The sequence below is a fragment of the Aotus nancymaae genome, unplaced genomic scaffold (genome assembly GCF_030222135.1).
Source record: "Aotus nancymaae isolate 86718 unplaced genomic scaffold, 86718_ANA_hifiasm-v0.15.2.pri h1tg000076l, whole genome shotgun sequence".
Taxonomy (NCBI): domain Eukaryota; kingdom Metazoa; phylum Chordata; class Mammalia; order Primates; family Aotidae; genus Aotus; species Aotus nancymaae.
In genome coordinates, this window is record NW_026988491.1 from 12,850,241 (window position 1) to 12,878,163 (window position 27,923).

At 56.1% G+C, this 27,923-nt stretch overlaps 1 protein-coding gene across 4 annotated transcripts in view; it reads right to left on the bottom strand.

The window, feature by feature from the left end:
- The window catches only part of KCNJ4 (potassium inwardly rectifying channel subfamily J member 4), a 34,727-nt gene extending 11,887 nt beyond the window's left edge, over window positions 1-22,840 (bottom strand). Inside the window, exon 1 of one of the 4 annotated variants that reach the window (XM_021668756.2) lies at window positions 16,681-16,903. The gene's annotated coding sequence lies outside the window, so the exon portion shown is untranslated. Of the gene's footprint in view, window positions 1-15,023; window positions 15,223-16,680; window positions 16,904-22,789 lie in introns of those variants that run through there. The other 3 variants (XM_012458952.3, XM_064368335.1, XM_012458951.3) reach the window with 3 other exon arrangements.
- Window positions 22,841-27,923: the final 5,083 nt, after the last annotated feature.

Consider the following 27,923-nt stretch of genomic DNA (forward strand, 5'->3'; position numbering starts at 1 on the left):
TTCAGCTTGTAATAACCTACCCTGGGCTAACATCACTGACTCCATCCTAGCTGTAAACGCCAACCTAGCTTCCCCCTCCCTACCACAGCCCCTTTGGGTGCATAACTGGGCCACACTGACGCTGTGCTTATGTCATGCTGACTCTGTGCTTATCCCACCATATAACCAATGTAACTGCGTCCTGCTTGGCAGGCACACCTGCTATTGTGTATAACTCTCTTTGAACCCCCCTTGGGGATTGTTTGGAAATACCCTTAGTAACCAACAATCCTAGGAACCTCCTCCCCCCTGGTTACTAGCTAACTTGCCTGTTCTGCTTCTGTAAAATTCCGATTCAGCTAGGTTCCCCCTCCCCTACCTAAATCAAGGTATAAAGGGAAATCAAGCCCCTTCCTCAGGGCCGAGAGAACTTTGAGCATTAGCCATCTCTCGATTGCTGGCTAATTAATAAAGGACTCTTAATTTGGAACTCAGTGTGGAGCGCATTCCTTCTAACTCACTTGGTTATTACAAGCTCAGTTACTATTGACTGCACACTAGCTGTGGGCCAGACCCACAGCTTGGACTCGGCCAGCTTATGGATGAGCTGGTGAGAGATGCTCTGGGTGGTGGGTATCTGCCATCACAGGCGGCCGGATGTGCATGGCATGAAGCAGTTTGAAGGAAAAGGGCAACCAGGAGTGAGACAGAGGACGGGGCTCTGTTTTGATGGGCATCTCCAAAGGCCTCTGTGAGAAAGCGGCAGAGCCAAGACTTGGGTGGTCAGTGGGAGTTGGTCAGGAGAACTGTGTCTGTAGAAAAGTGGGGTGTAGAATATTTCAGGAGGTCAGGCACAGATGTCAGCACTTTGGGAGGCCAAGGTGGGTGGATCACTTGAGGTCAGGAGTTCCAGATGAGCCTGGCCAACATGGTAAAACCTTATCTCTTAAGCCTCACGTATAGTTAAAAATTAAAAAAAAACAAAAACCTTGTCTCTACTAAAAATACAAAAATTAGGCCAGGCGCAGTGGCTCACACCTGTATTTTCAACACTTTGGGAGGTCTAGGCGGGCAGATCACTTGAGGTCAGGAGTTTAAGACTAGCCTGGCCAATATGGTGAAACCGCCGTCTCAAAAAAAATTTTTTTTAATTAAAAAATAAATAAGTGGCCGGGCGCGGTGGCTCAAGCCTGTAATCCCAGCACTTTGGGAGGCCGAGGCGGGTGGATCACGAGGTCAAGAGATCAAGACCATCCTGGTCAACACGGTGAAACCCCGTCTCTACTAAAAATACAAAAATTAGCTGGGCACGGTGGCGCGTGCCTGTAATCCCAGCTACTCAGGAGGCTGAGGCAGGAGAATTGCCTGAACCCAGGAGGCGGAGGTTGCGGTGAGCCGAGATCGCGCCATTGCACTCCAGCCTGGGTAACGAGCGAAACTCCGTCTAAAAAAAAAAATAAATAAATAAATAAATAAATAAGTAATTAATTAAAAATAAACATTCCCTATACAATCCCAGTGGCACCCTGGCCCTCACCTCTGCCAGCCTTTGAAGCCTGTGCTGTCCAGAGTGCAGCGCTAGTCAATGTGATGAGGTCTAGTAGGCTGGTGAGAAGACCATGATGGTAGCTTGGAGCTCCCAGGATGGTGGCCGTGGAGCTCAAGAGGAGACGGATTTGGGACATATGCATTCTGAGTGAAGAGTCCACAGGGCTTGGGGGTGGACTGGAAGCGGGGATGGAAGGGGGTTGTGAAGCATAGCCAGCAGTGGTGGGAAGACTGAAACAGGGCCAGATTTCGGGAGCAATGGTTTCTAGTGTGCAGTGGCCTTGAACGTCCAAATGCAGATGTCCACCCAACATCAGATCCCAAGCCTCTAGAGAGAGCGTGCGCAGATGGGTGCATGAGATGTGAACACTGGTGACAGGCTGAGCCATGAGAGTGGGTGAGACCGCCTGAGCCAAGGGTGTGCAATAAGGAGAGAGGGTGAGCCAGGCACAGCGGCACACGCCTGTAATCTCAGCACTCTGCGAGGCCAAGGCGGGCGGAGCACAAGGTCAGGAGATCGAGACCATCTTGGCTAACACAGTGAAACCCCGTCTCTAGTAAAAATACAAAAAATTAGCTGGGCGTGGTGGCGGGCGCCTGTAGTCCCAGCTACTCAGGAGGCTGAGGCAGGAGAATCGCTTGAACTGGGAGGCAGAGGTTGCAGTGAGCGGAGATCACGCCACTGCACCCCAGCCTGAGCAACAGAGGGTCTCAGCCCCAGCAGCCCCACAGATGGGAGAGAAACTGCGGAGCAAATGAGTAGGACCAGCCAGAGAGCAGGAGCAGCAGGGGCAGGCGGCCAGCTCACAGCCAGGAGAGGGAGTTCTCAGCAGGGTTGCTCCGTAGGCCCTACCCAGCCTGGACCGCCCGCCCAAGGACTAAGCATGGTGGCCACAAGTCCCTCCTCTGCTTGGCTTCCCTCCCTCCCCAGCCAGAAAGTAGGAAAGCTCCTCACGGGCCAGGACGGAAGCGGGTGTGCTGGGGAGGGGTCGGGAGCTGTGCTGAACAGGGGTCAGGGAGGTTGCAGCAGAAGTGACCTCGGCACATCTGACCCTCATCCCGGAGCTCCAGCCTGGGTGGGGCTGGGGGTGGGGGTGAGGTGGTGTTTGCTGCCCTCATCCCATTGCCTCATCCTTGGCTCTCGGCAAACAAGACTCTAGAATTGGCGCTGCCGGCTGCTGGGGTGTCTCCCAAACTTCGGGAGATGGGGCTAATGCCCCCCCACTCACAAACACACACAGGATTTCCCTGGGATGCTTGGCCGCGCCCAGCAGGTGCCCCCGCAAAGAAGCGGTGTGGAAGCAGGGAGGAGTGAGGAACAGAGACAGGGCTGAGTTCGAGCCCCACTCCCTCCCTCACCCGGCAGAGGCCACCAGGGTGGTATCGCCTGTGACGCCCCCGGGCCCTCGTGGGACTCCAGCCTGAGACTCATACGTGGGGAATGCACAGCCTTGCCTTCAGCGGTGCCTCCTGGAAGCAGCCCAAATGCCCGTCCACGGACGGCACAGCACACAGACATAAAAAACTGGGAGGGAGCTCTGCGAGGAGCAATGTAGGTCTTCAAGATGTATTTTTAAGCGGTGAGTAGAGTAGCTACCATTTGTGTAAAAAAAGAGAGAGAAGAAATTTATAGATACACATATTTGCTTGTCTCTGCTTGTCTGTGGATGGAGACCCAGGAAGCTGGTGACATTGGCTGCTCCAGGGAGGGAAAGCAGGTGGCTGGGGACAGGGTGGGAGGAGAAACTGTCACTGTATTCCCGTTTGTGTCTCTTTAAATTTTAGAACCATATGAATGTATTACCTGTGGGAAAATGCACATGAAAAGTTTAAAAATTGATGTGCACACATGCATATTTTCCAGAGAAGCATCACAGCATTCATAAGGTTGTCAGAAAGCCAGTGCACTTTCTGACAACACTTCATCCATGTGCTGCGTGGCTTTGGGAAAATGTCTTAACCTCTCTGAGTCACATCCATAAAATGGGAAGGAGTAACAGTGTACAGGCAGGCTGCCAAGGAGAACACTGAGGGCAGGGGTTTGTAAACTGTAAAGTGCAGAAGCCTGCCTGCCTGCCTGCTTCCTTCCTTCCTCTCTCTCTTTTTTGTTTCATTTATTGAGACAGGGTCTGGCTCTGTCACCCAGGCTGGAGTGCAGTGGCACTATCACAGCTCACTGTAGCCTCGACTTCCTGGGCTCAAGTGATCCTCCCACCCCAGCCTCCCAAATAGCTGGGACTTCAGGTGTGCACCGCTGTGCCTGGCTAATTTTTTAATATTTGGTAGGGACAGGGCCTCCCTAGGTCACCCCCAGGTTGGTTTTGAACTCCTGGGCTCAAGTGATCCTCCTGCCTCGGCCTCCCACAGTGCTGGGATTACAGGTGTGAGCCACCTCACCTGGCCTGCAGCCCTTCTTGAGGGGCTTAATCAGCTCTCAGCAGTTCTGATGGAGGCTCCGGCCTGGCCCTCATCTTCCTCCTTGAGTCCTCCAGGCCTGAGGGCCTCTCTCCAGGTGGCCCCTCTCTTCTGCCTCCATCCTCTCCATGCCCCACCTGCCTTCTCTTCCCCCACCGTCCTCCCTGTGATCTCATCCAGTCCTGTGGCTTAAAATACCACTGGGCCTGCATCTCCCTCCCAGGCAGCAACAAGCCCACTCGGCTCCTGCTCCCTGTGGCCGCTGGACAGCGAAGAGACAGAGACGGGGGAGGAACAGTCAGCCCCTGCCCATGACCCAACGCTGGGCCACAGCCCCAAGGGACTGTCACTGACAGAATGCCTGCCATGCCCGTGAGGAGCTTTCCTACTTTCTGGCTGGGGAGGGAGGGAAGCCAAGCAGAGGAGGGACTTGTGGGGGGACCACATGCTACGTGCCCCTCTTTCACTTCTGACCAACTCCTCACTGGCTCCTCAGGCCAGAGTCTCCATCGCAAACGCGGCACTGCCAAGACCAAGCGATGCCCCCGTCCCCTCTCCTGCCTTCCCCATCTCTCTCTGTGACTCCTCCCAGGGGGGCGCTCAGGCCTGACACCTGGGCGTCACTCTCCAGCCCTCCCTAACCCCAACCGCAATAATAATGGGATAACAACTAACACGTGCTTAGTGTTCACTGAGGTCCCAGCACTGGCCCACACCTGCCAGGCAAGTGTTGTTATCATCGTGCCTCGGCAGGCTCCGGAGCTTGCCCAAAGCGGGTGAATCTCGGTGCCCCAGATGTGTCCCCTCACCCGGCTGTCCATCCCAAAAAGCCATATCACTATTGCCACCCACAGCCTCCACCCAGATGAAAGCCTGGCCTCAGGGAGGTCCTGCCCTCTTTGACCTCACCTCCTCCACTCCCCAGCCAAGGGAAAAGACCTTCTTTCCCGTCACTTCTTTTTTTTGAGATGAAGTCTCGCTCTGTCACCAGGCTGGAGTGCAGTGGCACGATCTTGGCTCATTGCAACCTCCACCTCCCGAGTTTAAGCAATTCTCCTGTCTCAGCTTCCCAAGTAGCTGGGATTACAGGTGCACGCCGCCATGCCCGGCTAATTTTTTGTATTTTTAGTAGAGACGGGGTTTCACCGTGTTCTCCAGGCTGTTCTTGAACTCTTGAGCTCAGGCAATCTGCCCGCCTCGGCCTCCCAAAGTGCTAGGATTATAGGTGTGAACCACTGTGCCCAGCCCCTTCCCGTCCCTTTAAGGCACCAAGTTTACTCCTATCGCGAGGCCTTTGCACTGGCTGTTCTTTGTGGTTGAAATTCTCTTCTCCAAGACTCCACCGCTCAGGGCTTCCTACCATTCAGGTCTAGATTCAAAGGCTGTGCGTCCCAAGAGGCCCTCGGCCCTCCCTCCCCATCCAGCTCTGGGATCTTCCTGGCAGCACTTAGCAGTCCAACCAATCTCATTTACGACAGCACCAAGGGCAGGAACTCTGCCTCCCTACTTCACCCTGACTCCCAGAGCCTGGCAGAGTAGCTGCTTCCTAAACATCTAATGCCTGACAAACAAGATAACCCATCCTGTCACAATTCCCGGGAAGGGTCTAGCTGAGCCACGTGACAGATCGTGACCAAGGTGAAGCTATTTTTGACACAGTAGTCAGGGAGAACGTCCCAGCAGAAGTGGCCTCTGAGCAGTGACCGGGAGACCCTCTGTGTCACTGAACACGAGCACAGTGGCCATGAGCAGAGGAGAGAGAGGACAGGATGTCAGAGGGTTCAAGCCTCTGCCCCACCCTCCACGGAGTACAGGCTTCTCTTCCCAGGTGTCCCCCAGGTGTCAAGGGCTCAGGGGAGGATTTCCTGGCTTCATCCAAGGATGGGTGGCAGGGACATGTGTACAGAACCTAGTGGGAGAGGGCACGGCAGACAGAGGCCTCAGAAGGGCCAGAGACAGCGGGAGGAACAGTCAGCCCCTGCCCATGACCCAACACTGGGCCACAACCCCAAGGGACTGTCACTGACAGAATACCTGCCATGAGGGGGCCACATGCTGCGTGCCCCTCTTCACTTCTCACCACCTCCCATTGGCTCCTCAGGCCAGAGAATCTCCAACTCCAGCCAACCCCCATCCATCCATCCATCCATCCATTCATCACCCTACACGTGCCCTGAGCTGGAACAGGATCTGCCTTCCTGCTGGGCGCCAGGTGTGTCTCCACACAGCACAGTGCCTTGTGTCAGAGGGTGCTCTATAAATAATTAAGTGAATGATCATTCATTGAGCACCTACTGTATGCTGAAGGGAAGCAGGTAAGTCACAAACCTGCTTTGTTGAGCTCTGTGTATGTGTGCACGTGTGTGTGTGTGTGTGTAAGGGCATAGAGAGAAGGTCCCCAGGAAGATGGGGCAAGCAGGAGAGCATAAGGACAGAGCAGGGCTGGCCTAAGCTGAGCAGAAAGCAGGGAATTTGGCCCAGCCTGGGATCTAGGCCCTGGCGAGACGTAGGGGCCCTGGAGGAGAGTGGGAGCCTGGACCTGGGTGGTCCTCTGAGCAAGGGACAGGCGGCTACTTCTGAGGGCAGGACAGCAGCAATCTGGAAGTCGTGGCACTTAGATCTTTAGGAACCAAACATCCAGGAAAAAAGGGAACCTCTACGTCAGAGCCTCTTTCAGGGGCACCCCCGAGATTTCTATACAGGACAGTAGCTTTCAAACTTTTTGACTAAAATCTGTAGTAAAAGCAAATATCCTGTTTGTTATTTCAACTTATTATTTATTTATTTTTGAGACGGAGTCTTGCTCTGTCCCCCAGGCTGGAGCGCAATGGCAAGATCTCGGCTCACTGCAACCTCCGCCTCCCAGGTTCATGCAATTCTCCTGCCTCAGCCTCCTGAGTAGCTGGGATTACAGGCGCACACCACCACGCCCAGCTAATTTTTATATTTTTAGTAGAGATGGGGTTTCACCATGTTGGTCAGGCTGGTCTTGAACTCCTGACCTCGTGATCCACCTGCCTCGGCCTCCCAAAGTGCTGGGATTATAGACGTGAGCCACCATATCCAGCTATTTCAACTTATTTTATACTTATCTTTTAGGGATAGAGTCTTGCTCCAATGCCCATGCTTGAGTGCAGTGACGTGATCACAACTCAGCTGCAACCTCCTGGGCTCTTGCCATCCTCCCGCCTCGGCCTCCCAAAGTGTTGGGATTACAGGCGTGAGCCACTGCATCCGACTATATATTTAAAGTTGAAGTAAGAGTGTCACAAAATAATATTTATCCTCACTACATGCAAAGTATTTTGAAATTTTCCTTTTAATTTCATTTTTGGAAAATAAGTAGTGCAACTAAGTAAATCAATTTCCCAGCCCACTAACAGGCCAGGACCTGTATGCAATTTTTTTTTTTTTTTTTTAAGGCAGAGTCTCGCTCTGGTGCCCAGGCTGGAGTACAGTGGTGTGATCTCAGCTCACCACATCCTCTGCCTCCTGGGTTCAAGCATTTCTCCTGCCTCAGCCTCCTGAGTAGCTGGGACTATGGGCACATGCCACTATGCCCGGCTAATTTTTGTATTTTTAGTAGAGACTGGGTTTCACTATGTTGCCAGGCTGGTCTCGAACTCCTGACCTTGTGATCTGCTCACCTTGGCCTGCCAAAGTGCTGGGATTACAGGCATGAGCCACTGCACCCAGTCCCTGCATGCAATTTTTAAAACACTGGCCCGAGTGAGGTTTAGGGGCTGTGAAATGGGATCCAGGGTGTCTCTTGAAGCTGTGCTTGGCAGGGCTCGGCCCCCGGACTTTCTGATGCACAGCCATGGGGGGAATTGTTGGCTGTTATGGGGGATTACTGGGAAAAATCCATTAGACACCCCCAACTCACAGGACCTCCACTCTGCAGCCCATATAACAGGGATTCTTTGGGTTCCGGGTCCAATTTCTTCCCCTGGTCTTGTATTAGAGCTCCCTCCTGCCCCCCAACAGATGACATTCAGCAGTTGCTTACACGTCTCCCAGGACAGGGAGCTCACCCTCCTCTCAGGCTTGACTGTGAGGAGTAAGCTCAGCCGGGCTGCAGATGCAGCTGTAAGTGGAGCCCCTCCCATGGCCGGCTGGCCATTGGCCTCTGTCCTCTAGCCTGTTGTCTCCTGGACCTGGGACAACTCTGGCATTTGGCCCTCTCTCTGCCCCACCCAGTTCTCTCTCTCTGCTGCCTAGTCACTGCCCGGTGCCCAGCGGGGGGCAGCGTTGGAACCCAGCCCGAGAGAGGCCCTTTCCAAGGTCAGGTGGGCTCAGGATCTGCAACCTCATGGTGGGGCTAGCACTCAGCCAGCCCTGCCCCACCCAAGCAGATCTGGGGCCTGGGGGAGGGAGGGACAGGGAGGCTCAGCTGTTTAGAGAAGTGGCACCCCAAGACAGTGGCTGCTGACGAGGGTCTGGAAATCAGGCCCAGCCGTGCTCTTGAGTAACCACAAAGTAGTTCATATCAACGAGCCATGATATATTCATTCACTCACAGGCTCACGGGATCTTCCCAGTCATCCTCAGAAACAGACGCAAGAAGCCAGGCGCAGTGGCTCATGCCTATAATTCCAGCACTTTGGGAGGCTGAGGTGAATGGATCACCTGGGGTTAGGAGTTTGAGACCAGCCTGGCCAACATAGTGAAACCCTGTCTCTACTAAAAATACAAAAATTAGCCAGTCACGGTAGTGTGCGCCTGTAATCCCAGCTACTTGGGAGGCTGAGGCAAGAGAAACGCTTGAACCGGGAGGTGATGGTTGCAGTAAGCTGAGATCGTGCCACTACACTCCAGCCTGGGCAAAAGAGCAACAGAGTGAGACTCCACCAAGAAGGAAGGAAGGAAGGAGGGAGGGAGGGAGGGAGACAGAGAGAGTGGCGGCAGGGGAAGACACGGTGGCTCACGCCTATAATCCCAGCACTTTGGGAGGCCAAGGTGGGCGGATCACGAGGTCAGGAGTTTGAGACCAGCCTGGCCAATATGGTGAAACCCCGTTTCTACAAAAAAATACAAAAATTAGCCAGGTGTGGTGGCACACGCCTGTAGTCCCAGCTACTCGGGAGGCTGAGTCAGAAGAATCGCTTGAACTGGGGGGGGCGGAGGTTGCAGTGAGCTGAGATCATGCCACTGCACTCCATTCTGACAGAGTGAGACTCTGTCTCAAAAAAACAAAAAAGGAGAGAGAGAGGGAGAGAGGGAGAGAGGGAGAGAGGGAGAGAGGGAGAGAGGGAGAGAGGGAGATAGGGAGATAGGGAGAGAGGGAGAGAGGGAGAGAGGGAGGGAGGGAGGGAGGGAAGAGAGGCAAAAGCCTACCCTTACGGGGCAGGGGATGCAGGCTCAGAGAGGTGAGAAAGCTGCCCAGGTCCCACAGCTGCTCAGGGGTGGAGCTGGACATGAACTCAGATCTTCTGTCTCCCAATCATGGGCCTCACCTGGGACCACTGAGGCCGGAGGAGCCTTGGGGCAGGGGAGGGGGAGGCCGGCCACTCCTCCTGTCTTGCTGAGAGCAGGCTGGGTCCCTGGGTCCCTGTGTCCCAGAGGGCAGGAGGAAGGACTGAGAGGGAGGCAGGTATCAACTAACAGAGCCTTCCAGAGGCCAGTGGGCTTCCCAGAAGATGGTGAACTCACCGTGAGGAAGTGAGGAGGGACGTGAGGCCCGTTTGTAGGGATAACTGCAGAAGAGCATCTTACATGGGCACGAGATTTGAAGGATGCCCAAAGCCCCTCTGCCTGCTCCATTTCACCTCCAGCCAGAGCCCTCCAGCCTGTGCCCACTACCTCCTCTGTATGACCCCTAGGAGCCCCCTCATTGTGGACCCCATCCCATCTGCCTCCCAGGCTGAGTGATACCTTATCATTCACAGGGCAGAGAGTCCTGGGCTTTCAGGCCTATGTGGAGAAGGGAGGCTTCTGGGGAAGTCTGGGGGAGGTGGGAGAGGAGCTGCAGGGGGCTGGGGAAGGCTTCACTGAGGTGACCCGGGGCCAACTCTGCCACCAACTCCAAGATGGGCACACCCCTCCGCTAGACCTGAATCTCCCCATCAGTAAGTGGGGCCAGCTCTCCACAGCACATGTGCCCCCAGCTCTGGCCCAGCTGAAGAACTCTCTATCCCTGCATCCCAGGTCGCCAGCGGCATGGACTTCTCCCATGACAGGCAAAGCAGGAAAAGGCTGAGAACGCCCCACCATCCCCATGGGGAGCCCCCAATACACAGAGGGGCAAAGAGAGGACCCCTGATGGACAGTGGCCTAGTCAAGGTCATGCGGAGCCAGTGAGGGGCTGAGTCGGGATTTGATCCCAGGCTCCTGATTCAGGCCGCAATTCCTACTGCTGTGACCAGGGGCTGCTGCCCTTCCCCTCACTTGGATCTGGGGATTTTCTTGGGAGAGGAAGCTTAAAGAAACCCAAACCCTCCTCTCTGCCCCTAAATCCCATAGCTCTGGAGAGCGTCAGGGAGACAGGAGGGGGCAGACCGCCCTGGGGGCCATCAGGACTCAGAGGAGAGAGGAGCAGCCCCGTGTTGAGAGGCTCTGCCGCCATTGCTGTGTGACCCTGGGCCAACCCAGTAGTCTCTGGACTCGGTTTCTCCATCTCCCAGGAGAGGTAATGGAGAGAAGGCCCATGCAGGGCAGACAGGAGCTGCTGAGTACAGCGTGGTGGGGGCTTCTCCTCCATCCCAGTCCCAGAGAGCTCCTTTGCCCAACTGCACCTCCCATGCCCCAGCTCCCCGCTGCCCTGCTGCCTGCCCCCCCGCTGGCCGCACCCAGGCCTAGACCAAAGCTCCCAGCTGACAGGTCACCATGACAATGCTGCCTTCTCCCTCCACAGCTCCTGCTGGGGTCAGGAACACCAAGGACCCCCTTTCCTGGTAGCCCCTAAGCACCGCTTGACCTGCCAGTGTCTCTCTGGGGCACCTCACCCTCCCCTGCCTGCCCAGGCCAGACGTCCCAGGTGTTGGCACCAGGGCTGGTCAGGGACTTGCCAGTAGGCACAGGGAGGAGTAGGTGAGCTGTCCAAGGGAGGGAAAGGGGAGCCCGGGCTGGCAGACATGTACCCGCCTCCCTTCAGGAGGCCAATGAGGGCCCTGGAGGGGCTGGCACTGGGTGCACAGTAGGACAAAGCATCTGTGGCTGTTTCTACCCAGGGCCTCACACCAATCCTTGCTTCTCTAAGCCTCAGCATTCTCATCTGAGAAGTAGGGGTGATGGCTCTCCCCGGGTGGTGGAGGATTAGTGAAATCATGACTATGACACCCAACACAGAGCCTGGCGCTCGGGGACGAGTCTCCCCTCCTGCAGCAATGCCCCGGAATGCTCTCTCTCACCCAAGCCACCAAGCATCCGCACCAGCCATCTGAGCAGCCCTCCTGCGTGCCTGAGCGTGCATCCGCAGGCTGAGAGGGGGCTGCAAGCAGGGGGGGCCAGGGGTGCAGAGGGAGGGGCAGGGGCCACACCCCAGAGCTACTCCCCACCTGCTCCCCAGCCTATGTGTCCGCACACAGAACAGTGGTCTTAGAATCAGGCAAAACCCATCCATTCAGATCCAGCCTGTTTCCAGTCAGCCACGTCCCCTTGCTGAGCCTCAGTTTCCCCTTCTGTAAATGAGAACCATCTATGTTCCAGGTCTTCCAGGTTCACCACAGGGACCCTGCGTTGGGCCACAGGGGAAGGACTAGTCAAGACCTTTGGGAGTGGGGGGCCAGGACCCGGAGGAAGCCAGAGCGTGAGCCCACCCCTGCTCCCCACGCCGCACCCCACCCACCACCCCGTGAGCGCCGGTGTGCGCGCCTGCAGGAGCGCGCGTGTGTGACTCAAGGTCTATTCATAGCCGAGCTCCACCAGCTGCAGCGTCACAAGCAGAGGGGCCTCAGCCCATATTATTATTTCAATTACCATCTGAATTAAAAGTTTGAGCAGTGATCAGCCCACGTATCAAGGGGAAGAGGGAGCAGGAGAAAAATAAAGATGAAAAGGAGAAGAAGGGCTGTGCCTGGCGATCCCCCACACCTCAAGGAGGGCTGAGTCCGCAGAGGAGGCTTAAAGGTTACGCCAACCCCCAGGATTCCCGCCAGCCCCTTGCTCAGGACCCAGAGTCCTCCCATGGTAGGGAGGAGTGCTTTGCGACGGCAGCCCAACCACAGCTACTCTGGAAATAGATCGTTCAACTCGGGTTCACATGGATGGGTGAACATTGCTCGGAGAGGGTGAGGGACTGACCTAAGGTCATGCAGAGAGCCACCCATGGCAACTGTCTCCAAGACCCTCTCCTGCCAGCCTGGTCCCACTGACCTCACCAGGCTCTGTAACACATGCGCCATTTCCCTTCTATTCCCCTCTCCCTGCACCCTCGCCTGGAGCCAGCCCTCTCTCAGTTCCCTGCATCCCCGACTCCACACCTCAGGCCACCGGCAGCCCAAAGGCCCCTCCTCACTCACTGGTACAGAGGACAGAGCCCTGGGCCAGGAGGTAGGCAGTCTGGCCCTAATCTAACTCTCTGGGCACCTACAGGCAGATCACTCCTTGTCTCTGAGCCTCAGTCTTCCCGTCTATGAAATGAGTTCTCCCTAAGATACATGGCAGTATCTGTCTTCAGAACAGAGCCCCCAAGAGGAGCCAGACTCCCTGGGGGGGTGTCACGCTGTGGGGGTGACTAGACCTGCCAAGCCCCAGCCCAGGGGAGGAAGTTTTCCACTCTTTCCCCAGGGAAGTCCCAGAGACAGCCCCAGAGAACCAGACTAGTCTGAACTCGAACCCGGGCTCCTCTGCTTCCTTGCTGTGTAAGCTTGGACAAATCACCTAGATGCTCTGAGCCAGGCTCTCCCTTCTGTAACACGGGGACCTCAAATCAACAGTGCTGTGGAGAATTCAATGGGAATTTGCAAAAGCTCCTAGCCCAGTGCCTGGCGAGCAAACGTGTTTCCTCGCTGGGAAGCCAGGAAGTGTTGAGCACTATTTTCCAGTTCCTCTTTGGGAAATACCAAAGGCTCCTCGGATTTTGAAAGTGGGGATGACATTCAGCCTCACCCGTAAAGCAGGAGTCACCTGGCAGATGCTTATCTGGCTCTGCTTGAATACCTCTGGGATCGGGGAGCTCACTATCTCTCAAAACATCCACAGCTGCTCCCCATTTTTCTCCACCTCCAGCTCTAGGAATTTTCTAGAATGGAGCATAAGCTTCCAGCTTAACCCCAAATCCAACCTGTCCTTGCCTGGGACTGCCTGAAACTGGCTTTAAAAAGAGACTGAAAGGAGTTCTTCAAAGAGACCAATTGAGGGAGGGGATTCATGCCCAGGGACAGTGAGGGTGAGGGGATCTGGAGAGAAGAGAGGCGGCTGAAGTCAGAGCTGGGCTCTCAAAGCTACTGGGTCCTTGTCTGGGCTTGCCACAAAGTTCCACAGGGACATCTGTCTGTCTGCTTCTGGGTGGGGCTGGGAGCCCAGGAGTCCTGGATTTGGGTCCTGGCTCTGCTTCCTCCACCCCAAACCATCACTGTGACCCTGGTGGGTCCACTTCCCCCACAGGCCTCAGTTTCCACTTTTGTAAAGCGAAGGCATCAGAGCAGGGATGTAAGCGCCAAACCTTCTGTCTGAATCCAGGCACCCTCCCACTCCACCTTGTCCACCCCCAGCCCAGCATGCTGGGAGCCACGGGCCCCTGAGTGTCTGTGGTTTCAGTGTCAGAGGCCCTATTTCTACCCCTGTCTCCTGCTTTCACAGCTGCTGCCTTTGAGGATTCTGTCATCTGTCATCCCCATTTTACAGGTGGGGAGATGGAGGCATGAGGCAGTGAAGCCACTTGCTCAAGGTCACAGAGGATGATTAGAAACCCAGGACTCCCTCCTCTGGGCCCAGGAGAGCCGCAGAACTTAACGTAACCTTCTTTCAGGAAAATCGCCAAGATGTGGCCAACCGTTCTCTATACAGATGTGGACTCTGCATTGGGCAGGGGGCTGCCCAAAGTCACACAGTAAGGCACTGACAAGCCAGGGTCCTGAACCAAGCCTCCCTGCACCCGGGCTGCACCCAGACAGGGGGCTGGCAACATGGAATGACTTTCTGCCCTGGTCCTGGGATCTCCCCAAGACTGGAGCCTATATCCTGCCTCTATCCCCTGCTTGGCTGCCCCAGGAGCCCCTCAACACCTAGGACTGAGGTGGGAAGAGTGAGCAGGGAGACAGGAAAGAAAGCTGAGGGCTGGCCACTTGCCCCTGGCCCTCTGGCCCTCCCCTCAGGCTCTCCTCGTGCAGGGGGAGCGGCGGCGGTGGTGATGTAATGCACTCGGCTTTCGTCCCGGTGCCAATCTCAGAAGAGAGACGACAGATTGCGTGAGCCAAATTTGGCATCCTAGGGGGAGAGGCATGAAAAGTGGAGACGTGGAGGAGCAGAGAGGAGCCTGGGGTGGTGCAGGAGAAGCCCCCTGCCCTGCAGCCCCGAGGTGTCTTCCCTCCCTCCCCTCAGGGCCCCCATCTCTTCCCCAGCCCGCCTGGCCCTGGGGCCTCCCCTCCTCACTCTGAGAGGCCAAGTGGGCTGCTCCCCAACCCCTTGAGCAGCCCAGCACTGCCAGGCCTACCCGCCACCCCCACCCCACACTGCTCCAGCTCTGTTTCCCACCGCCGCTAGTTTCCTGGTTACCATGTTGCTGGTTGTCATGTCGCTTACATGTCCTCGTGACTCAGTGGTCCCCGCAGAGGGGCCCCCTCCTCCTCACACCCCCCTTAGCACTCGCCCCCGCCTCCCCCAGATCCACATTAAGAAGCAGCCCGCCCTGTAAGCCTACACTGTTCCTCCTCCCCTTCCCTCTTATCCTGAGCTAAGACACCTCACAGCAGCTCCCAGAGCTACTTCATTCTCTCTTTCGGAAATGTCTACAAACCTACTATGCTCCAGGCTCGCGCACACGGCTTTCACAGACCTGACACAGTCTGCAAAGTGCTTAACACCCCAATGAAGGTGGTAGCGTCATCCCTAGTCTCCAGTTGAAGAAACTGAGGGTCAGAGAGGTCAAGCCACCCACCCAAGGTCACCCAGCAGAAACCCAACCAGCTCTGTCTACTCACAGCCAGTCCAGAGGATTTTCTGAGAGAAGAGCTTTCTGTTCAAGGGTAACCAAGGGGCCAGAAATAGTACCCCAGACTCCTCTCTAATCCTGGACACTCTTCCTTGGTAGTTCTCTATTTCCACCATCTTCCCATCGTCCCATGCCCACCTCCACCCACTAGCTGTTCATCTCTCTCAAGGTAAAGTGAGTCCTTACTCCCATCTGCCCAGTGCTTTCCCCAGCCTGTGAATAACCCTCTGCTCATTGAGCCCAGGGCCCTCCTTGGAGGTCACTGGGGCAGGGAGTGATGTTCCCATACCACAGATGTGGAAGCTGGCGGTTGGGAGGAGAGTGACCAGCCCAGGGGACCGCTCTCCCCGCCAGCTAAACTAATTTCTGGGGGGTTGAATGGAGCACATATGACACCCACTGCCCAGTGTGGAAAACCCCAGAAAGAGTCCTTCCTCCCAATGAGAATGGAGTGGAATGTTCTAGGCTCAGCCCTTCCAACTCCAGTTGGGATATGGGTCAGCTCAGTGGCCAACAGTCTCTGTTCCCTCCTACCACGCTGCACTCATCTCTTACCCCAGCTGCCCTGGTCCACCTTTGGCTCCTGTCATCATAGTCCAAGCCAGGGCCACAGCGAGACTCTTGGGACCCTAAAGTCCTACTAAAGGCCTGAAGCCATGGAGGTCATGGGACTGGATGTAGTGGAGAAGGGGAGTAGATGTTACACACACACACACACACACACACACACACACACACACACACACACTCGGCTCCAGTCCTCTGGGCCTCCCTCCCTGAGTTCCCCACTTCCCCCAAATCTGCTGCTGGACATTCTACTGCTCTTGAAGCCCTCCTCTGTCAGCTGGCCAGGCTGTCCTGCCTCTAGCCACCCCTCACCACCTACCCCAGCTTGCCACCTCCCACCTCCCCGCATCCTCTCCATCCTGAGGCCGGGACATTGGGGGCAAAAGTGTGGGTGGGGGACAGGAAGGCTGACACTGGTCGGGGGACATTTGGCAGATTGCAGGGAAAGTTCTCCCTGCGAGAAGCTCATTCAGCCCTCTCTTGCCTTGGGGTGCTCCCTGAACGCGGAGGAAAAAGCAGTCTCTGCCTCCCTCCCCAGCCTCAGTTTCTATCACTGTGAATGTGACAGAAATACTCCTCTACCGATCCCTGCCCCCTCGCCCTAAGGTCGTGTGGCGCAAAGTAGGTGCTCAAAACATGAGAAGTGAGATTTCATTCTTTCTCAGATCACAGGGACATTTGCAACGAGGCTGCAGCTGGGGAGGCGGAAAGGCAGCACCCCCCCGCCACCTTGCCACAAGTCACCTGCCTTGAAGCTCCCCGGCATGACAACTGGGGTGGGTGGAGGCAGGGAAAGGTCACGGCCAGGGCAGGAGGTCAAGATCCCTTCCACCCACCACTCTCCCCTTCCAGGACACAACCCAGACCGCGACGCTCCTAGACGGACAGACGGACAGAGCCCGCCCGCTCCCGGGGAGTCACGGGACCGCGGCAAACGCGCGCGGCGCCGGGCAGCGGGGACCCGGCTTGGGATCAGGTGCGGAGCGGGCGGGGCCGGAGCGGCGCGCCCGGGACACACAGACACGCACGCGGCGGTACAGACTGACGGAAAGCGCCCGCGGTGGGCGAGCGCGGCTTACCGCTGGGCGGAGGGTCCGACGAGAGTCCGGGAGGCGCGAGCGGGCGCTACATCCCACGGCGCGATCCGGCGGGCGGCGTCCCGGGCGCGGAGAGGGGAGTCCCGGCGCCCCCTGCCCGCGAACTCGGCCGGCCGGCCGGCCCGCGTCCCCCTCCCTGGCTGCCGCTCCGTCTGCGCCTGGGTCTCGGGGTCTTCCCGCGTCCGGGCCGTCCCGCGCCGCTCCCCGCGGGCCGCCCAACTTTCAGCGCTGCCCCGCGCCGCGCCCTCGGCACCGCCTCGGCGTCAGCATCGTCGGGCCCGGCCTGGCTCAGAGCGCGGGGGTCCGGGGGCCCGGGGCGCCCTGCCGCCCGCGCCCCCCACCCCCGCCGCAAGCGCCCTCCTCGCCGCCGTCACCCGCGCCTGCTCGCGCGCTCTGCCCCCGGCCCTGCACTCCGCTCCCTGCCCCGCTGCGCTCAGCCCCGGTCCCGCGACCCCTCGGCCTCCGGGCCTGGGGTCGCCCTCCCCGCCCCCGCCGGCCGGGCCCTGCCGCCACCTCCCCGCCCGCTCCCGCGACTCTCTCCCGCCGCCGGGATCTCCGCCGCGCTCGCGTCCCGGGGCCTCTCCCGGCCTCCCTGCCTCCCGCGGCCCCGCTCGCCCTCTGCCCGGGGGGTCTCCGTCTCCGTCGCGGTCGCCCGCTGGCCTCCTCCCGCCTCCCTCCGCCCGCACTGCCTCTCTGCCTGCGCGTCTGTGTCCGTCTCCCTCCCGGTCTCGGTCCTCTGTCTCTCCCCCTCCCACTCTCCGTGCGGCCCCCTCTGTCTCGGACCCCGGCCCCCGCCTCGGCCGCGTCCCCGGCTCGCCCGGGAGCCCGAGCTCCCGCCGCCCGCGGCGCGCCGAGAACTCCCAACTCGCGGCACGCCGCCCCGCTTTGCGAGACTTTCGCCCCTCCTCACACGTGACCCGCGCCCCACTGCGGAGGCCGCGCGCCCCCCAGCCCAGGAGCCCCGGTGGCCTGCGGAGCCCCGCCCTGCCCGTCCCGCGGCCTCACCCGGCCTCAAGCCCCCTCCCGTGGGGCCCGCGGCGCGGAGCAGGGGCTGGGGCGGGGGGCTGCTTGCCCCGCTCCTGCCCTAGATCCTGCCCGGGTTTTCCTCCTCGCCCCAGGAGCGCTCCTCCCAGAACCCGTTCCTGGATCCGCTCCCGGGTTTTATGCCCCCCCAAGGGGGCAGGTGGAGAGGGTTCCTCCGAGCCGAGCCGGGAAGCGGGTGGGTGAGAGCGGGTCCGTCTGGGGTCCCACGGAGTCAGACCCCTCCCCTTGGCGGTCCTCGTACTCTCCCGAAGTACCACTAGTTAAGGACCCAAAGCACCCCACTCTGGGAGTCCGAGGTGGCCCTACTGGAGGGACCCTTACGATCACCCAGTCACCACTGCCCCATTTTATAGACGGCGAGACTCAGTACCAGAGAAGGTCAGAAACTCGGCCAAGGTCACCCAGAGATGACAGAGCCGGGCCAAACCCTAGTCTCCTGTTCTCCGTCATTCTCCATAACCCCGAGCTGTCAGGCCTGAGCCCCACACTCCGGGGTGTCAGGGAACCCCCAGCGCCCACAGCACGGGTCAAGCCAGCTACTTCCTGGCCATCCTGCCGCTTCACTCTAGCCCTCTGAGGAGAGGGGAGGGAAAGTGCTCCTCCCTCCAGGGTAGTGTAAGGAGAGAACACCTGCAGTTAGACAGCCAGAAGAACTTCCCTGGGAGTCTGGCTATCACTGACTAGACCCAGTGCAGAGAGGAAGAGACTGAGGCACCCCAAAGCCAGGTGGAGAACTGATGAAATCTGAAATCCCTCTGACTCTTCTGAGCCCCAAGGATGTCAGCGTAAGAACAGCAACACACAAACCACCATAAGTGTTTTGTTTCTCTTCCTCGTGAGCTCGCCCTACCCAAAAGGATCCAGTCCCAACTCCTCAGTGTGGTATAGCCAGGTCCCACCTTACCCAGCATCCGACATCCCATAAACCCACAGGTACACCCTGATTCCACAGATTCCAGAACACGCCACAGGCCTCCGAACCTCTCTGCCTGCACTCACTGTTCCCCTCTGCCTGAAATGCCCCTCCACCTTCTTTGCCCTGAGATTCCCTGCTGTTTCCCAAGCCCAGCCTCAGTGCCACTTCCTTGAGAAAGCCTCCTGATGACCCCAACAGAAGTCATTCATTACCCACTCGTTCATTCAACCAGCACTAGGCACCCACCACGTACCAGCCCCTGGGCTGGGCACAAGTATAGTTCTTGCTTAGTGGGCTGAGGAGTCAGGCTAAACTAGGCTCAGCAGCACCTAAGAGCCACTTGACCTTGAACATGTTTTTAATTTAACCTGTCTGTAGATTGAGGATCCTGATGTCCCCCATTCCCCAGGGGCAGATTAAATGAGGTGGATGCACACGAAATGAGCAGTTCGTGGTAGGCGCTCAATACATGTGACCGTCCTTTCTCAGGGATCTCTCTGAGAAAGGAGATCAGGTGCGGAGATCAGTGTGCTCCACAGCACACGTCCTGTTCCATGCCTCTCCCTGGTTACTCTGCTGTGTCCTCGCAGGCAGACAGCTAGGACTGATGTTCCATCACATGAACGCTCAGTGTGTGGATGCAGGAGAGATTCAAGCAGGCTGAGTGCCCGGTCGGCAACAGATGTGTGTCTGGTCTTTCTCACCCTTTTGCATGGATTGAAAGTGGGAGGATGAGGGTGAGACAAATGACCTGCCTGGCCACAGGCCTGACCTGGGAGCTGTCCTGCGAGTGTGGGGTGCAGGGGGAGGAGGAAGGAGCAGGAAGGAGGGGAACATGGAGACAGGGATGTCTGTAGATCCAAAGCATCTCCTCTCACAGGATCAGCCCCCTAATGCCAGGTCCCTAGGCACAAATTTGAAGATGGGATGGGGGCTCTGGAGCAAGGAGGGTCACCTTGCCAGGCCTGGGCTGTGCCCTGAGGCAGCTGCTCATCCTGCAGGAAGGCTAGATTGGGAGGAGGTGGGGAGAGGCAACCGGAGGAGCTCCAGGCAGGGAGAGGTTCGGAGACCCCAGGAAAAGAGTCCTTTCTCTCCTTTCCCGCCCTGTGTGACCCTGGGCAGCCCACCTCTCCTCTCTCGGCCTTTGTTTCCTCATATGTCAAGTGGGAAATATAACACCCACTTTGAATATCTGTGTGTGTTTGGTTTTAGTTTGGTTTTTAGATAGGGTCTGGCTCTGTCGCCCAGGTTGGAGTGCAGTGCTGCCATCTCTGCTCACTTCAACCTCCGCCTCCCCAGCCTAAACCATCCTCCCACCTTAGCCTCCTGAGTAGCTGGGACCACAGGTGTGCGCCACCATGCCCAGCTAATTTTTGTAGAGATGGGGTTTTGTCATGTTGTCCAGGCTGGTCTCAAACTCTTTTTTTTTTTTTTTTTTTTGAGACGGAGTTTCGCTCTTGTTACCCAGTCTGGAGTGCAATGGTGCGATTTCGGCTCACCGCAACCTCCGTCTCCTGGGTTCAAGCAATTCTCCTGCCTCAGCCTCCTGAGTAGCTGGGACTACAGGTGCGCGCCACCATGCCCAGCTAATTTTTGTATTTTTAGTAGAGACAGGGTTTCACCTTGTTGACCAGGATGGTCTCGATCTCTCGACCTCGTGATCCACCCACCTCGGCCTCCCAAAGTGCTGGGATTATAGGCGTGAGCCACCGCACCCGGCCGTGGTCTCAAACTCTTGAGCTCAAGCGATCCACCTGCCTTTGGCCTCCCAAAGTGCTAGGATTACAGGTGTGAGCCACTGGACCTGGTGGAACAGCTGTTTTGAGGATAATCAAAGACTAAAGGAAGACTTCACATCGTTCACTTTATGTGAGAGTAGCTTCTAGCCCTGTGTGAGGTTGGGGGTGGAGATGGAAATGGGCACACAGAGGCCTGGGAGGAGTGTGAGGGGGTTGGGGAAAGGCATAGATGTCAGAACCTGTGTGACCCTGGGCAAGATGCATGTCCTCTCTGGACCTCAGAGGCCTCGTCTGTAATGGGACAGTGTGGACTGGGTCTCCCAATGGGCTTTGTCAAGATCCAGCACAGATGCGTCTCTCCCCCATGGAGTGAGGACAACTCGCATCTCCCAAGCTCATGCCCCCAGCTCAGCACTATCCAGACATTGACAGGCATTGTCTCCTTTCATTCTTGCAAGAACGCTGTGCTACAGGCACCTACTACCAATGGGGAAACTGAGGCACAGGGAGTCATGGCATGGATGGCATGATTGGGGTGGCCAGAAGCAATGGTCTGGAGAAGAGAGGTTCACTGTGAAGTTTGGAGGAGAATGCTGGTAAAACCTCTGTCTGTCCATACACTTTGGCAAAGCGTCCTGCCCATCTCCTCTCCATTCTCTCCTTTGATCCTCACAAGAGCTCTGTGGGGCACAGGCTATGCGTGTCTTTACCCCACAGGTGAGGACTCTGAACTGACACGCAGAGAGGGGAAGGGCTTGTCTGGGGTCAGTCAGGCATTAAGCAACTGTCTGGGCCAGGATTTGAACCAGGCTCAACTCTCACTTTCTAGGGGAAAGGTCATTCCAGGCTAGCAGAGCACTCACTAACCAGCTTACTCTGGGGGACTTCTCATGCCTCCTGGGTCCTACAGTAGCCCTGAGAGCCTATGTAGAGGGCGGAGAGGAGCAGAAGGGAGGGCGACTTGGGACTGGCAGGTGGACAGCTGAGGAGGAAAGGGAAAAGGCCACTTCAAAATGCTAGAGTCACAGAGTCCGGAGGTTTTTGGCCTAGAGAGTGTCTAAAAGTCCAGCCAGGGCCGGGTGCGGTGGCTCACACCTGTAATCCCAGCACTTTGGGAGGCCGAGGTGGGTGGATCACTTATCACTTGAGGCCAGGAATTTGAGGCCAGCCTGGCTAATATGGTGAAACCCTGTCTCTACTAAAAATAACAAAAATTAGCCAGACATCGTGGTGCACACCTGTAATCCCAGCTACTCAGAGGCTGAGGCAGGAAAATCACTTGAACCCGGGAGGAGGTGGACGTTGCAGTGAGCCAAGATCTTGCCACTGTGCTCCAGCCTGGGCTACAGAGCAAGATTCTGTCTCAAAAAAAAAAAAAAAAAAAAAAAAAAAAAAATCCAGCCAGCCCATTCTGCAGGTGAGGCAAACTGAGGAAGTCCAACTGCTTAGATTAGAAATCAGATCAGGACACACCCTTTGAGCTCTAAAATCCCAGCAGCTCCCAGGGGGTAAGGTCCAGAGGCAATTAAAGGGTCACTGGGAGGGCAGAGGGCCAGAATCCATCCCAGCAGGCTGTGCCCTGGGGACAGAGGACTGTAGGGGTCTCTCCTGCCCTCCACCTCCACCCTCGCCCACCCCCCAGCACTCAGTAGTCACCAGGGTGGAATATTTTAGCACCTATAGAAAAACCGCCACAGACGGCCGTGGCAGCTGTTGCTAAGGAGACGCTCCCAAAATAGCCCCCCTCCGCCAACCTTTCCCGCTGCTGCTCCTGCTGTGGGGAGGGGAGGAGACCAGGCAGGGAGGGGGTGGTACATGAGTCCTCGGCCCAGGCTCACCCACCTACCCTGGCCCCTGGTGCCCACCCTGGCCCAAGACCTGGGCAGCCACAGGTCTATGGAAGGGCAGCAGCTGTCCCATGCGTGCCTGTGACCTCAGACGCCGTCTTCAACTGGGGAAGAAGGTCACTCAGGTGATAGGAGATGGGGGAGAAAAAGCCCCCACACCCAGGACCCCTCAGCACACTCCCACACATACACGATCACAGGTTCTCCCAGCTCTCTACATCCACTTGTGCACACCTCAAGTACAATCCCACGCATGCCCACCGAGGGGTACGCACACATCAGCAAAGACACATTAGATGCACGGGTAAACATGTCACAACTACACATCCACCTGCACACAAACGCCATGAAGCCGTAAATACATGCTTTTATATCCACGTAGTCACACACCCATCCCAAATACACAGGTACACCAATATACGCATGCCAGGCACACGGACAAACACACACCCTCCTGGCACATGGACACACATATTCACAGATACACACAACTGTCGCAACACAAGCCCAGCATGTGGCATCTAAAGGGCAATCAGTGGTGTTACCCAGTAGGCTCCGTCTGGAGTGCTGTGTCTCAGAGTTTCCAGACATCCTCACTTAATGGAGAACTTCTACAATCCAACCACAGGGCAGAGGGTAAGCAGGAGGTGGTGGGCAGGTGGATGGAGGGCTGTGTCTCTGTGAAGCCCTTTAAGTCTGGGGACCAGATGATCATGCCCGGTGCTCAGGAGAGCTGCCCTGAACCCACTTCTTGAAGGGGAAAGTGGAGTGGACTCTCACCTGCAGACTTGAAACCTCTGGGCATGGAGAGTTCTGAGCTCCAGGGGCTGGGGTGATAAAGAGGACAAGATGGCAATTGGGTGGCAACTGTGATGGTCTGTGGCATGCACAAGGCACTTTCCAGCTGGTGAGCCGCTTTTATACTCCATTATTTCACACACTTGGTAACAGCTACTCTGGTGGAGGTGTCCCCATGTCTGAGTCTCAGAGAGGAGAGAAGACTCCACGACCACACAGTAAGTTACTAGTAGAGCTGGACCCAGAGCCCAACGGGTGCCAGCTCCCAGCCCCAGTGCCTTGCACTCAGCTGCACTGCACGAGTTTGGAAGGAGGCCACCGGGTGCAGGGCCCAGCTCTGCTCCTGATGAACCGGGAGTTACTGCGGGGCAGCTAGGCCCTCCATCTTCCCACCTGGAAAGCTGAGAATGAATCCCCAGGGGTGTTTTCAAGTAGGCTTGTGGCCACGGTCAGGGCTGGGGAGTGGTGTTTGCCGGATGTCCTCGGAATGCCAGCGCAAGGGCTAAGGGTGGCCCAGCGGCTCCTCATCTCTTGTGGCCAACCGCGGTCTCTCCAGACTCACTCTGTGGCTCCTGAATCCGGGCTCCGGGTCTTCGTTCGCGCCTCGTCACTCTGGAGACGCTGCGGGCGGCTTGCGGTTGCCGTAGGAACCTCGCCAGGGCCTCCGCGCGGCGCACGACTCCACGCGCGAAGAGCCGCATTTTGGTCACCGAAAGACACCTGTCGCCAGCGGCGAGGGGCGGGGGCGTCGCGGCCCGGGTTATTATGCTTTCTTTTTAATTGAGGTGTAACTTACAAACAGTACAGCGTACATCTTAAGAGTACAGCCCTGCGGAGCGCGGTAGCTCAAGCCTGTAATCCGGCACTTTAGGAGGTCAAGGCGGGAGGCTCCCTTGAGTCCAAGAGTTCGAGACCAGCCTGGGCAACGTAGCAAGAGCCTGTCTCTTAGAAAAAAATAACAGTGTAGTGGCATGCACCTGTAGTCCCAACTACTTGGGAGGCTGAGGCGGGAGGATGGCTTGAGCCCAGGAGTTCTAGGCTGTAGTGAGCAGTGATTCCTGTCACTGCACTCCTACTCCAGCCTGAGCAACAAAGCAAGACCCTGTCTTTAAAAAAAAAAAAAAATACAAACCACAGTGCTAAAAAAAATAAAAATAGATAAAAAGAAGAAGACCAGGCGCGGTGGCTCACCCCTATAATCCCAGCACTTTGGGAGGCCAGGGCAGATGGATCACGAAGTTAGGTGTTCGTGACCAGCTTGGCCAATATGGTGAAACCCTATCTCTACTAAAAATACAAAAAAATTAGCTGGACATGGTAGTGTGCACCTGTAATCACAGCTACTCGGGAGCCTGAGGCAGGAGAATCACTTGAACCCAGGAGGTTGAGGTTGCAGTGAACTGAGATCATGCCACTGCACTCCAGCCTGGGTGACAGAGCAATACTCTGTCTCACAAAAAAAAAAAAAAAAAGGTACAGCTTGATCAATTTTTCATACCTGCTCATAAAACCCGTGTTACCACTATGGTGATCAAGACATAGAAGACTTCCACGTCCTAGAAGTCTCACATCTCCAGGAATAAACCAGTGACGGGGAGGTCACCATCCGAAACCCTGGAGTTGTCTGTATTTGCCCCTCTCTGCTCTGGCAGACCCTCTTTGGGCCTCAGTTGCCTGTGAAGGGAACCAAGGAGCTGAGGTGACATGCATTGCATGGTTTACATCTTGCAGAAACGCTTTAGACACTTAGCTAACTTTAACCTAGATAATTATTGTATGAGGTCAGTACTTGGTTTATACCCGGGTTAACGATGTGAACACTATAACTTGGAGAGATTAACTACGTGGTGGAGTTTGAGGGTCTAACTCAACTGTCTAACCTTGACGCTCATCTTTTCCTTCTTCCCTTCATTGGTCTCTTTGAAAGAATGATACAGAACGGGCATGGTGGCTCACAATTGTAATCCCAGCACTTTGGGAGGCCGAGGCACGTAGATCATGAGTTCAGGAGATCGAGACCATCCTGGCTAACACGGTGAAACCCCGTCTCTACTAAAAATACAAAAAATTAGCAGGGCATGGTGGCACGCGCCTGTAGTCCCAGCTACTCGGCAGGCTGAGGCAGGAGAATCACTTGAACCCGGGAGGCGGAGGTTGCAGTGCGCCAAGATTGCACCACTACACTCTACTCTGGGTCACACGGCGAGACTCCATCTCCAAATAATAATAATAATAATAATAATACATAAATAAATAAATAAAAATAAAGAATGGTACAAGTAAAATGCACTGGGGGAGGAGGCCATGTCTTAAACTTTGTGCAATTAGTACCGTCTACTGGGAACTCTCCGCTCTTCCCCCAGCTTTTGTCTCCAAGGCAAGCTCCTACTCAGCCTCCAAAGCCACTTTAGGGCATCATTTCCCCTAAAGCCTTCCTTAACAGCAATCCTCCAAGGGATTCCCTCCAATTCAGGGTGATTGCCGTTTCTCCTCTGTGCGGTCCAGTCCCTGCACAGGCACCCGCCCCCAACAGCACCTGAAAGGCTCCTGGTGCGGGTTGAACGCTGCCCCTACGTTCAACCCGCAAGGCGCCTGGTGCTCAGCTGGTCTTCAGTAAATGTGCTTGGAACTAAAACGGGAAGACAGGTTTTGAGCCGTGGTGTTTAGAACCTTGGCGTCTCAGTAAAATGCGGCCCGAGCTGCCCCTGCCTTCTGTCACTCAAGATATTGAGCCGGGGAAAGAGTTCCCCAAACACCTGGGGTGGAACCGCAGGGAGAGGAAGGATGGACCCACCAGCGCTCAGTTAGGAAAGGGAGTCTTCCGTGCCTCCGGGCGGGCAAGACCTCAGGGGCTGCCTGGGAAGAGGGTCATTCCTTCCACAGGGGAGCGTCACTCGCCTAGGCCAGAGGAAGACTTGGTGCCCTCGAGGAAGCTCTAGGAAGCCCAGGACAGAGCTTTCCTTCCAGGCCCCTGCCCGGTGACATCGGATTAAGTGGGATGATTTTCTTTTTCTTTTTTTCTTTTTTTTTTTTTTGAGACTGAGTTTCGCTCTTATTGCCCAGGCTGCAGTGCAATGGCGCGATCTCTACTCATCACAACCAACACCTCCCGGGTTCAAGCAATTCTCCTGCCTCAGCCTCCCAAGTAGCTGGGTTACAGGCATGCACCACCACACCCGGTGAATTCTGTATTTTTAGTAGAGATGGGGTTTCTCCATGTTGGTCAGGCTGGTCTTGAGCTCGTAACTTCAGGTGATCCACCTCAGCCTCCCAAAGTGCTGGGATTACAGGCGTGAGCCCGTGCCCAGCCTAAGTGGAGTGATTTTCACTTTACACCCCTATTTCCTTCCACGCAGAATTGGAGACAGTTTGCAGGATATTCCCAACAGTGGTGAAATGTAACAAAATGATAGGATCAGCAAAAAGAGAGTTAGGCAGAGATTAGATACACCTATTTTTTGTTTGTTTGTTTTCTGAGATGGAGTCTCGCTCTGTATCCCAGGCTGGAGTGCAGTGGTGCAATCTTGGCTCACTGCAACCTCTGCCTCCCAGGTCCTGGTTCAAGTAATTCTCCTACCTCAGCCTCCCAAGTAGCTGGGATTACAGGCACCATGCCCAGCTAATTTTTGTGTTTTTTAGTAGAGATGGAGTTTCACCATGTTGGCCAGTCTGGTCTTGAACTCCTGACCTCATGATCCTCCCGCCTCAGCCTCCCAAAGTGCTGCGATTATGGGCGTGAGCCACCACACCCAGCGACACACCTGTTTTTAAAAAATAATTGAGCAAGTCCCCCGTTGCCTCTTCCATAAATCGGACTTTGAACGTAGAATTTGCTTTGTTTGTGAGAAGAAAGCAGTCCCTGCCTTTTGGGCTACAGGAAATTTCCCTCTTTGCTTTCCCCCACAGCAAGCATGTTTTTGAGTGTTGGGAGATTGAGACTCAGAGCGGTGAGGGACTTGCTGGGATCCACCCAGCAGCAGGAACAGTGTGAACGACCGTGCAGGTGGCCAGAGTGCTGGCAGGGGCTAGAGCCAAAAGTTTTCCTGAGTAAGGGGTTTCCCATTTTCTCCATGGAGAACTCTGAAAATTCTCCACCTGGGAGATGGGTGGGCATGAAAGAGGTATTACTAAGGACAGATTGGTAGGACTTTGGGGAGAGGAGATCCATGTGACCTTAGGGAGCAAGAGACAAATTTGATCCTCAATTTCCTCATTTGTAAAATGAGGACACAGTATCCATTTCGTAGAGACTGGATGCAAAGAGTACTGACTAAGCATCTACAATACTTCATTTCTTTTTGAAACAGGGTCTCACTCTGTCACCCACACCCAGGCTCGAGTGGAGTAGCTGGATCTCTGCTCACTGCAGACTTGACCTCCCAGGCTCAGGTGATCCTCCCACCTCAGCCTCTGAAGAAGCTGGAACTACAGGCACGTGCTACCATGCCCAGCTAATTTTTCTCTTTTTTTTTTTTTTTTGAGATGAGTCTCACTCTTGCCCAGGCTGGAGTGCAGTGGTGTGATGTCGGCTCACTGCAATCTCTGTCTCCTGGGTTCAAGCAATTCTTTTGCCTCAACCTCCCAGGTAGCTGGGATTACAGGTGCATGCCACTACGTCTGGCTAATTTTTTGTATTTTTAGTAAAGATGGGGTTTCACCATGTTGGTCAGGCTGGTCTCGAACTCTTGTGCTCAGGTGATCCGCCCATCTTGGCCTCCCAAAGTGCTGGGATTACAGGTGCGAGCCACTGTGCCTGGGCATAATTTTTGTCTTTTTTGTAGCAATAGAGTTTCACCAGGTTGCCAAGGTTGGTCTCAAACTCCTGAACTCAAGAGATCTGCCTGCCTGGCCTCCCAAAGTGCTAAGATTATAGGCATGAGC